We start from the raw sequence: 11,492 nt of genomic DNA on the forward strand, positions 1-11,492 counted from the left end.
CTCTGTCTGTGCAGTGACCCTGGGCACTTTGCAGTTGGACCCAGCCCTAAGTACCATCAGGTGGAAATCCAGCACACAGACACGTTTTCCCATCTCTGTCAGGCAGCTGAACTAAGAAGGACAGAAAGGTTAATTTCAGCTTTTCTGACAAGTCCTTGACTGGAAGTTACCCTGTGGATTGAGCACTCTTTCTAGTGTGAGCAGAGGATTCACATTTCTATATTGAATAAATAATGTCAATTACATGTTTTCCTTTTTGCAAACCCAAACAGAGAATCTCTGATCCTAAAACCGTTTTAACCTTGCAAACAATAATTTTGGGTGTTAAAGCAGGCCCTGGAAATTGCAATGTACTCATGCATAAGACTGACTTAGAGAAGTGCATCTTTGTGCCCTGAATAATTACTCAAATTTAAATAAATTACTAGTAATTGACCAAAGCAACAAATTAACAGATTTTGTTACTGACAATTGTGAAAAAAAAAATGGTTAATGTTAAAATAAAAAGAATTGACAGTAATTTTTATTGTCCTCTGTTGTAAAACATTTGACCTCAGCAGTACTTACAATAGTCACTATCACTTATCTGGTGATATCAAAACTTGATCTAGAATATTGTTAATTGCTTTGCTTCATGCCATCTGGTAAACTATTAAACTTTTTGACTGCTTTAGGGAAGAAGTGTCTCAGATATGGCTGTAAAATAGGAAAAATAAATAAATAATAATAATACTGAATTGAATCTCTGTTTAAGGCAAGCCTGGCAACATGTTTCCTGTGAAAGAACAAAAACCTGACTGTGTCCTATGATGGGTAGCCACTGACATTGCCACTTCACATAGTTTCTCAGCTGCCAGCTTCCAAAAAGATCATCCGAGGTGAATGGCATTGCCTGGCTGCACAAATCTTCTTGATTAATAAATGCGCATGCAGCTGTGCTGATGCCCTGCTGCATGCAACTCTAGACAGCAAGCAGTGTGAGTCTGCAGGGCCTCAGAGGGTTTTTTAGGGTACAGAGGGCAAAGGAATCAAAGTTCAATTTTTAGCACTGGGGCAACAGAAAGGGAGGACAGGAGCACATTCCTCAAAAGGGGGCTGCTTGCTGCTTGCCTCTGGGGTGTTGATTTGCTTAGGTCCAAAACGCCATGCACAGATACAAGCTTAATGAACAGCAGCAGCAGGAGGCCGCTTTATTTATATGCTGCTTCTGTCTTTAGCACAGGTGTGCAGTGCAGTACTTGTGGTACCAGGTGCCTGGTCAGGGCAGCTAAGGCTTTGCTGTCACTCTGTGCAAGCAGGACACGAAGCTGCACACCTGTCTGCAGGGCTGGAAATGTGGGGTGCATCAGTGGGCAGCTTCACAGGCACCTTCTGCTCCTGGGTCACTAGGAAAATGCATCGCCTGTTGTCTCTTTCCTTAGTTGTTGAAGCAAAAGGGCAGTCTTAGTGTAATCTTCTAAATATTTTTGGGTGTTTGTTAAGTAGCTGTAAAAATGATTTTCTTTCTTGTATACCATATCTTATAAGATATAAGCATCATCAGTAGATCAACTGTCATCTTACACCCGTGAAGAGAAAAGATGATCAACACTCATCTTACACATGTGAAAAGAAGACTGAAGGAAAACCACATATGGGAATGTACATCTACTTTTTGCTCAGTTCTGCAGGAGACAAAAGGCCACCCAATCTGGACAGGCATGGGGATGGCTCCATCAGCAGTGCCTGCTGGGGCCGCTTCTCACGGCGAAAACCTCTGTCCACCTGATCCTAGGGTTTGGAAACAGAGGCATCTTGCCATGAGGAGTGATTCAGAGCATCTTCTCTTGTGCATTTGCCTTGAATCAACAGGCACTTTTTTTTTTTTTTTCAGGGCAGGTGCTGCTTTGGGGTCTGCTGCAGACTGGAGGTTGTGCCTGGTCCACCTGCATGCATGCATCAGAGGAGACGCCAGGGGCCCTGAGCCTGGTTCCTGAAGCCTCATGAACATCTAGCAATTTGGGGTGCCAAACCCTTCAAACCCTTGAGCAGCTTGCCTCAAGTAAGGCAACATCATCGTAAAGACAATTTCTGCATATCACTTGTACAATGCTTGATAAGCATATATCTTAGGTGGTGCCCTCTGGATTTTGCCTTCTGGCAGTTTTTATTTTCTCTATCTTTAATACTATAGAGATTAAAATGAGCCCATAACAATAAACAATTTGGCATGTTTCCTCTTAGCGTGAAAGTGCATACTTTGAACTGCTGAATTATCACATACATGAAGTTTTATATCTGCCTGAACTTTTTACCTGCAGAACATTGTTTGCAAGCATTGAAAGTTACACAATAGTAAATCACTGAATCTCTTCAAAGGAGAATTTTACCTCCTCTTTCAAATGTTTTCCTAAGGAGAGAATACCCATTTACAAACTTTTCCTGAGAAAATGCTCACATGATAATGGAACAGCTGTTGACAGGAGATTCCTTTAGGAAAGGCACAGAAGAAAATTACAATACATCTTTGGGTGTATGATTTTTGTGTATTAGTGGGCTATGACACTTGTATTAGTGTGAGCCACTCCCAGAACAGTTTATTACATTTTTTCTTCTGTGCCTGTTTGAACAGCAACTTTGTGAGAGAGCCATGCTATTTGCATTGCAGTAGGTATGCTTTTCTAGTCCATGCTTGCCATCTCCTCAAGCTCCTTGTTTTGTCTGAGGTGTGCTGACCACATTCAGATCCCCTGGTGACTAATCTGATTGCAAATAATCCCATCTATTAAATATTCTCCTATCAGGACTCCTCTGGTCTTTTTTATCTTATTTTCCACAGAAAAAGAATGGCTGTTCATCTATTTTGTCATGTAATTTATATACTTATGGAGTTAAACACACAGATTATGTGCATATGCTTTTTAGGTGTGTGTGTATGTGTGCGTGCATATATTATCCAGGACTAAGCAACGATGTAGGAAATCCTTGTTACACAAGCTTTGATTATCCCCCTTGCTGCAGCCAGTGGTCAGTGCAGATGCAGAGCTGACATTAAAGCGGTCTGAGGGCAAACAGCTGCTTGGGTGGAGCAGCACGGGGCGATGATTTGGGAAGCGCCTTGCAGTGATCCAATGCCAGGAAACAGGTATGGATGGACTTGTTGGGGTGTCACTCTGTCTGCCCAGGCCAGACGAATAGGGGCTGGCTGTGCTGGGCAGCTCAAGCAGAGGGGCCATTCCCACGTGCAAGGATGGATGCGGTTTCCTTGCAGCTTCTCCCTCCTCCATTGCCTGCTCATGCTGCCTCCCTGCTTCCCCCATCCCATCCTTGGCTGAGCCTCTGGCTCTCAGGAAACCTGCTACTGACCTGGCCATTCAGCCATCGGGTCAGAGTAGGGACAGTCCTCCAGTGGACTGCATCTCTGGCACTTTGCTGTGGCCTTGCCTTGCATCTCCAGCCTGCATGACTTTGCTTAAGTGCCTGGATGCACTAAACAATTTCAACCACCCTGTATGTGAAAAGGCATTACTGCTTTATTTCTAGGACACCCATAATCAAAAGCCTCTTTCAGTGTCCAGCCAAATAAGAGAGAGTGACCCAGCACAACCCATCTCACCTGACCTCACCTGTCTACCAAGAAGACATGAGGCTGTCTCTACATTTCAGAGAGAGGGGTATATTTTGTAAGCACAATTTATCCCTCCTGAATTGTACTTACAGGTAAATGTGTGACATTGGTCAGCAATATAAATACATTCTTGCAAAAAAAATAGAGATCCTCCAGGAAAATAAGACCTTTCCTTCCAGCATCATTGAAAATGGGGAGGGAAACAGCAGTGACCCCAGGAGTCCCTGCACAGCCTGTAGGGACGCTGCTTCCGGGTTCCCTGCCGACTTTAGGAATACAGAACGATGAGGTGCAGGAGCTCAAGAGTCAGGCTCAAGGCTGCTGCTTACATTCTGGGGCACTTGGTGTTTCTTCAGCACGGCTGAGAGTGGAAAGGGGAGTGCTGAGATCCCAAGAGAAAAATTTCCCGATTTATTATCCCCACGGGATATTTGCTGGCTTTATTGTGCTTCCTCTGGGAAATTTCTTATTGAGCCCGTACCATGTTTGTCTAAATATATCAAGTAGGATTGTTTTTTAGTTTGAGATATACGGATGACTCAGGTAACTGTACAACTTCCATGCTTCTAGTTTTACCTGTGTTTTGATAGTTGCAAACCATCAGCCTGTCAAAATCTGTCAGATAAGATTATGTCTAGCAAACACTTGGCAGTGATGACTGCAGCCAAAATCTCATCCTCATTCCCAGATCCCTGTAGCAGAGGGACTGCATGCACATAAATTTTTTTGTGTATGTGTATATGTACACACACAAGCACACAAAAAGCCTTGGGTTCGAACACACATTAGACAGAAGGAATATAGAGCAAACAATGTCCATGTACTAAGATCACTTCCACAATTCATTATATCAGAAGCTGACAATGCCTTTAAAAATTAAACTGCTAATTCAAAAAAAATGAAAAGCTCATTATATATAAGTCAATGCACTAACTAACAGAATACTTAAAGAGTTAACAAATGTGTTTTCTGGCTATCTAGCAGAAATCTGTTCCAGAAGGCAGCAGGTATTTTTAAAGACCTATTTAAAAAAAAAAAATCTAGGATGCTTTTCCCTTGTCTAGGATTGCAGCTGTGGTGGCATGAAAATAGAAAACTTCAAAATCTTGGAGTACCTGTTAAACATTTGATTAACGGATAATTTCATTTCCTAAAAAACATTATTTCTGATTTTTTGTTAGCAGCTGTGGAGCTTTTTTTAGAACAACTAATGCAGCATTTAGCTGAACTTTTCTCTCATTATCATGAATAGCAACTAGGTGCCTGCAACACTTACTGCAAAGGTAGGCAAGCAAGAAAAATGTATTTTTCTTACCCTTCCTTATTTCTGAAGCAAGCCCAATGTCTTGGGAACTGCACAGGCAAGGCTAAAATCTAATCGTCATACTGGTGATACAAAGCTGTGATTTAATTGATGCAGTGCCATAAGGTGACACTTTTCCTTGTATAATTTGGCATACACAGTTCGTGGCATAGTCTTTTATTTACTGTCAGAACAGGCCTGATGCAGAGACAACCTGTGGCTGCTGGTGTGACTGCCACGCTCACAGCTTCTGTTGCAAAAGCAGATGTGCAGCTCCAGTGCAGGGGGGTGAAACACTTCTGATGAACCTGTTTGAACTTCCACAAAGTCGGATTTCATGGTAATTCCAGCCTTTGAGGCTTGTAAATGCAATAGTTCTCCCCTGTTATTTTCCATTTTCATGCATCTTTTGCCGTGCTCCATCTGAATAAGCTGGGATATAAAATGCTGAGATATTACACAGAGGTGGTTGTTCTCACAGGAGCCTGGCTCCACGTTTACTTCCAGAGGCTTTGCAGCTCCCAGCACCGGGTTTGGTCAGGCTGCAGGCTGGGGACGAGGAGGGTCACCTCACCTCTCATGCAGAGACTCTGCATCTGCTCGTGCCTCTTCTTCATCAGTACTCTGGAAGGATTGTTGGAAGCGTTTCTGAAGCCTAACTACCCGTGAATGTGATGTTCTCCTTGCCCTGCTGCTCCAGCCCCTCTGACAATTTGTTAGCTGAAAGAAACGTTCTCCTCGTGGCTTTGCAGTCACCCTCCAGCTAGCTACCCATGAAGGCGAGGCTGAGAACAAGGAAAGGGTTTTGCTGTAAAGGCATCTCTGTTGTTCCTAGTACAAAGATTATTTGATGGATGAAGCCTGATGAGCAGAGATGTGGGCAGGTGGCACAACGGAACCACTCGGGCAGCAGTTGCCCCTGAATCTTTGGGTACATGTGGCTTCATTCTCACAGTTTCCAGGACTCTAGACTGCATATGTCCAAGCACCATCCGATAGGGCCTACAAAGTCATGGAATGGGCTTAAAACTGATGAGAATTAGGAGAAAAAAAAAAAAGGAAAACCCCAGAAAGAAAAGAGGCATTTCTAATGTTTCTTCTGCATTGTTGTCTTCTTTAAAAATAGCACAGTCTGAGATTTTCATACAATCATAAGAACCTGGAATCTGAAGCTTTAAAGACAAAGTATAGAAAACGCAAAATCTTTGGGGGGAGTCACAAGAACTGTCAGTACTTGCTTTCTGTCTCAGTTATATGCCCCTGTGGAGAATGCAGCAGTTGTAGTAACAACCCAGATATTTGGCATGCCTCTTAGAAGAGAAATCCTGAGCTTTCAAGTGTGGCTTTCTTTATTCCTGTTTCTCTATATTCAAGCTTGAGGCAGCTGGTACAAAAATACAGCATTTCCAGTAATGCAATTATGATTTCTGTCCAAGTGTAATCACTTATACAGAAACTTATGGCACCCTCAGGATCAAGCTTCTGGAAACAAGATGTTTTATGACAAGTAAAAATATGGATCTCCTTCCACATCGATCTACAGTACTTGTTCTAATACTCAGTCATAATAAATGCTTTCCTTCTTTCTTTCCAGACCAAGTCACAGGCTGAATGACATATGGAATATTTATAAAAGATTTGCAAATATGTTTTGCAAGATCCACTTAATGTACTATGTTGGCATTATAAGACAGGTACTATAAAGCAGGTGTTGCTTTCCAGACAGGGATAGACACAGCTGGCAAAACAAACAGCAAGTTATCTCCCAGGGACTGCAGCAAGAACAGGTCCCCAGGCCATCTGGACATTGGCTGCCTCACCGTGTTCACTTATCTCCTTGTCCTTTATCTACTCCTTGTGTATCCTGGATAGACAGATCCTGCCAGAGCCAGTCCTGCAACGTCCCATGCTTCTTCCCCTGGGCACCGCCATGGCGGTGGAGGTCAAGATGTGGTGTGGGTTTGTGGGAATATAAGGCCATGGGGCTGGGTAGTAGACAAACCAATGCTGACATTAATAGAATCATAGAATCACAGACTGGTTTGGGTTGGAAGGGACCTTAAAGCCCACCCAGCTCCACCCCCCTGCCATGGGCAGGGACACCTCCCACCAGACCAGGCTGCCCAAAGCCCCACCCAGCCTGGCCTTGAGCACCTCCAGGGATGGGGCATCCACAGCTTCTCTGGGCAGCCTGTGCCAGCACCTCACCTCCCTCACAGTGAAGAATTTTCTCCTAACATCTGATCTAAATCTCCCCTCTTTTAGTTCAAAACCATTCCTCCTTGTCCTATCACTATCTGACTGAGCAAAAAGTTGCTCTCCATCTTTTTTATAAGCCCCCTTTAAGCATTGAAAAGCTGCAATGAGGTCTCCCCAAAGCCTTCTCTTCTCCAGGCTGTACACCCCCAGCCCACAGACACTGCCCACGGAAGGGCTGTTGCACTGGTTTGAACCCCATAGTACCAGGGGACTCCTGTCCCAAAGCCTCAGAAGCCTTGTGTAAACCTGGGGGGCAGCTCTCACAGCCACCAGGTTCCCTTCCTCGGGGTGCTCCTGTGTTTAGGGTGCGGGCTGTAACACAGGTGTAGCAGAAGTGCTGCTGGGAGAAGTGAGCAGGAGGTGGAGCTTCACCTTTGTTTCTATTAAAACCAGCGAGTGCTAAGATTCACAGGCATGGAACAAGCTTTCTGAGGTTGCAGATTTCACCAGCAGCAGCAGAGGACATTGCTGGTCTTCCACATAAGTTTTTAATTGAAATAATGATGCCCATCTCCTTGGCTTCAGTGTCATGCAGCTGAGACATTTTGAAAATACAGGAGTGAGCAGGAATGTGACAGACTTCATACTGTTAAACATACCAGAAAGGAGTTGTCTTTATAAAGATTTAGCCAGCATCATGACCTTTCTGAGGGAATTTTCAATCTCAGTTGTATCTGGAGAGAGAAATACAATAGAATATGTGCTTGTGTGACAGCCACCATCTCAGCTGAGACACTGGTGACTTATATGTAGCTAACCAAAGATAAAACCATAAGCTGGTTCAGTTTAACCTATAGAATTAATATCAGGGGCTGTAGCTGCTCCTTGTAACAAACCTTGAATAGCAGATGACAGATACCTCACAGGCTAAGAAGAATAACATTCCTGTGGTCATCCTGAATCAGCTGTTCAATGTCCAGAGTATGAATAAAAATCTTGGCGGTTAGACCATTGTTACTAAATAGGAGCAAGGAAGCTATCTAAGCCAAAGCAGTGAAAATAAAGAGTTATCCAGTCATGGGCTGTCATTCACCACCTCGTTCTCTCCTTGCCTTGGTCCTTGACCTATCAGTCTGTGTGCTGTAACTTGCGTTTGGTGGGTGATCAGTCATGTTCCACAAAGGGGGATTCCCCCACTTGCCTAGGGGCAGACATGCAAAGCAAATGTCTGCTTTGTTTAGTTTGATGCCTCCAAAGAAGTAAACTGTAACTCCTGTATTTTTTATTTATTTATTTATTTTTTTCAGAGTCAGCTTGCTTCTTTTTAAAAGCAGTAAATTGAAAACAAAATATGCACTCCGGGAAAGCAAAGGATCAAGATTTTGGTCTCAACTTGATTTTGATTCTCACTCTCTGGGAGTATGCTGGGGGCCATCCATTTGGAAAGCGGATTGGCAGAAAAGGACCTGGTGTTCCTGGTGGACACCAAGCTGAGCATGACCCAGAAATGTGCCCTTGTGGCAAAGAAGGCTAATGGTATCCTGGGCTGCATTGGGCAAAGTGTTGCCAGTGGGTGGAGGGAAGTGATCCTTCCCCTCTGCTCAGCCCTGGTGAGACCACCCCTGGAGTGCCGGGTCCAGTTCTGGGCTCCCCAGGATAGCACAGATGTGGTCATAGTTTGTGTTTGCAACCTGGACACATTATGCCATCTCCACTTCTGCTGAGCAGACTCCTTTAAATGGCCTTAGGGATGCAATTAGCTGAGTAAGCTGGGAGCAAGGATGGCACCATCCCATATGGGAGGGCAGCTTGTGGGATGCCCTGGGTGCTCTGCCTCCGTGCCACGTGGGAAAGCAGCCAAGCTGTGTTTTGGGGAGCTGCATCCTGTGGTACCCAGATGCTGAGTGGGCTGCTTCAGGGTCCCATGCTGCTCCTGACCAACTGGCTGGAAAAGCTGAGGCATTTGCTTTCCCAATGGGTCACTTCTCAGCTGTGAAAGGCATGCTCCAGCACTCAGCCCCTTGGCTGATGGATGAGGAACGGGGTTGTATAATGAGGCTTTTAAACATCCTGCAACTTTCTGCTGCTGGGATATACTTTGCTGCCCGGCATCTTTTATTGCAAGTTTTCAGGAGATAGAGTGTGATTCTTTGAAAGCTTCAGAAATAGTTCTGTAAAGGCAATGGCATAATTTTTCACACATGGCTGCCTGCCTGAAAAGCAGAACTCCAGAGCTGTACCAGATCTTTAACAACACAGGATATTTAAACTCAAATTGAGATTTTAGACATTAATGGACATAAAACTTTGTTTTTTTGTTGTTGTTGTTGTTTGATTGCTTTTTTCCTAAAAAAAAAAATAATACTGTTAACATAGTCAAACTCCTTTCCCAAGTGAGTTCTTGCACAGAACCACATCAGATAAACAATAGTTAAACACAAAATGCCATAATCTCTTTCAAAACGTATCTTAACTTCTAATACCACAAAAACTTCACAGTTTTTATAACTTTAAAAATTTGATGATTTTTTTTTTTCCTTGGGAAGTCTATGGGAACCTGTGTTCTTGTGGATCCTCCTGGACAGTGCTCTTTAGAGACATCAAAAGCCACTCAGATGGCATTTCTTAGTCCTGCATACCATGTAGACCATTGCCAGGGGTACCCTGCATCAGAATGTTTTCTCAAACACTGTGTCTGACCAACCTCCAATATCACTGACACGGCTCCACTCTATTGTAATTGAACATTTAATTCCCACAGATTTAAAAAAAAAAAAAAAACACAAACCAACAACAACAACAACAACAAAACTTGAATAGCAGGTGACAGATTGCTTCCACTTCGGATATTATTTTACCACTTTGGTGTGCTCCAAGAAAAACCCTGTACAGCATGTTTAATGTTGATAGAGAATGTCTAGGGATAGTTTAGGCTGATGTCATGATGTACACTCCCACTAGCTGATCCTCCAGGAGCATGGATGCTGCAGAGAAAAAGCTGTTAGCCATGTCTGGCTGGAGTGAAGGTGCTCACCAGGGGTCTGGGCAGGGGGACAGACATGGCCAAACTCCAGCTGTGGCAGTGCTGAGTAGCCCAGGGAGGGATGTGAGATGTGAGTGGAGGGAGGCAAGGGGATGGAGAGAGGTTTGGAAAAAAAACCTGTGGTCATGCACTGGAAGCTCCTTGGCCACTTCTGCCTGTTTAGCTTTCATTGCTGTGAGAGGTTAGTGGCTCCCTCGGGGAGGGAACAGGGAAAATTTTCCCACAGAATACTGTGTTTAGTGTGTGGTGTTATCTGTGCGGTCTAACCTCACGTTTTAAGGTTTTCAGCAGTGTTTGTTTTGTGTGAAGAGCTCTATTTGAGGTTACGAGGAGTAAGCATAAAAAACAGGCATTTTTCTAACATGTATTTCATGGTCACTTCACCGCACAGTGGTGGTCAGCTAAGTAGGCTAGGCTATACTAAATCAATATACTATGTACCTGAGAATAAATATGCTATGAAACAAAATTCAGTTCTATGCTTCCAGCTGTAAGTTGTTCATGCAAGAGGACAGCAAAGTGTAGGGCCTGGGTGAAGAAACAGATCCTGCTGGGGAAGAATTTAGAAAAAGCATGGGTACATAAGCCTGTGCACCCATCTCAGATGCTTCAGCGCTGTTGAAAGACTTCTGCAAATAGCTGTTGAACTGAAGATGTTCTGAGTCCTGTTGTATTCTTAGTTTCAGGCAGATAGGGCATAAAAATTGGGCTGTGCTGACCTGAGAGTTTGAGAAATGTCCCTGCTGAAGGTCAAGGCACAGCCAGGAGTCCCCACTCATTAAGTCTCAGGATGTCTCTGGGGTGACTTAATGCCTCATGAGAGTCAAACATGAAGAAGAACAGGTGTTGTGGTTTAGCCCGGCTGGCAGCCAAACACCACACAGCCGTTCGCTCACCCTCCCCCCTCCCTCTCCGGGATGGGGGAGAGAAACGGGAAAGTGAAGCCTGTGAGTTGAGATAAAGACAGTTGATTAAGACAGGAAAAATAATAACAATAATAATAATAATAGTATTAATAATAATAATGTGTACGAAATAAGTGATGCACAATGCAATTGCTCACCACCCGTTGACCGATGCCCGGCCTATCCCCGAGCAGCCGGCCCCCCTCCACCCCGGCTAGCCACCCCTATATATTGTTCAGCATGACGTCAGATGGTATGGAATACCCCTTTGGCCAGTCTGGGTCAGCTGTCCTGGGTCTGTCCCCTCCCAGCTCCTGCTGCATCCCTAGCCTGCTCGCTAGCAGGACAGAGCGAGAAGCTGAAAAGTCCGTGGCTTGGTGTAAGCACTGCTCTACAACAATTAAAACATCAGCATGTTATCAGCGCTCTTCTCAT

The sequence above is a fragment of the Cygnus atratus genome, chromosome 1, assembly GCF_013377495.2.
Source record: "Cygnus atratus isolate AKBS03 ecotype Queensland, Australia chromosome 1, CAtr_DNAZoo_HiC_assembly, whole genome shotgun sequence".
Lineage (NCBI taxonomy): Eukaryota > Metazoa > Chordata > Aves > Anseriformes > Anatidae > Cygnus > Cygnus atratus.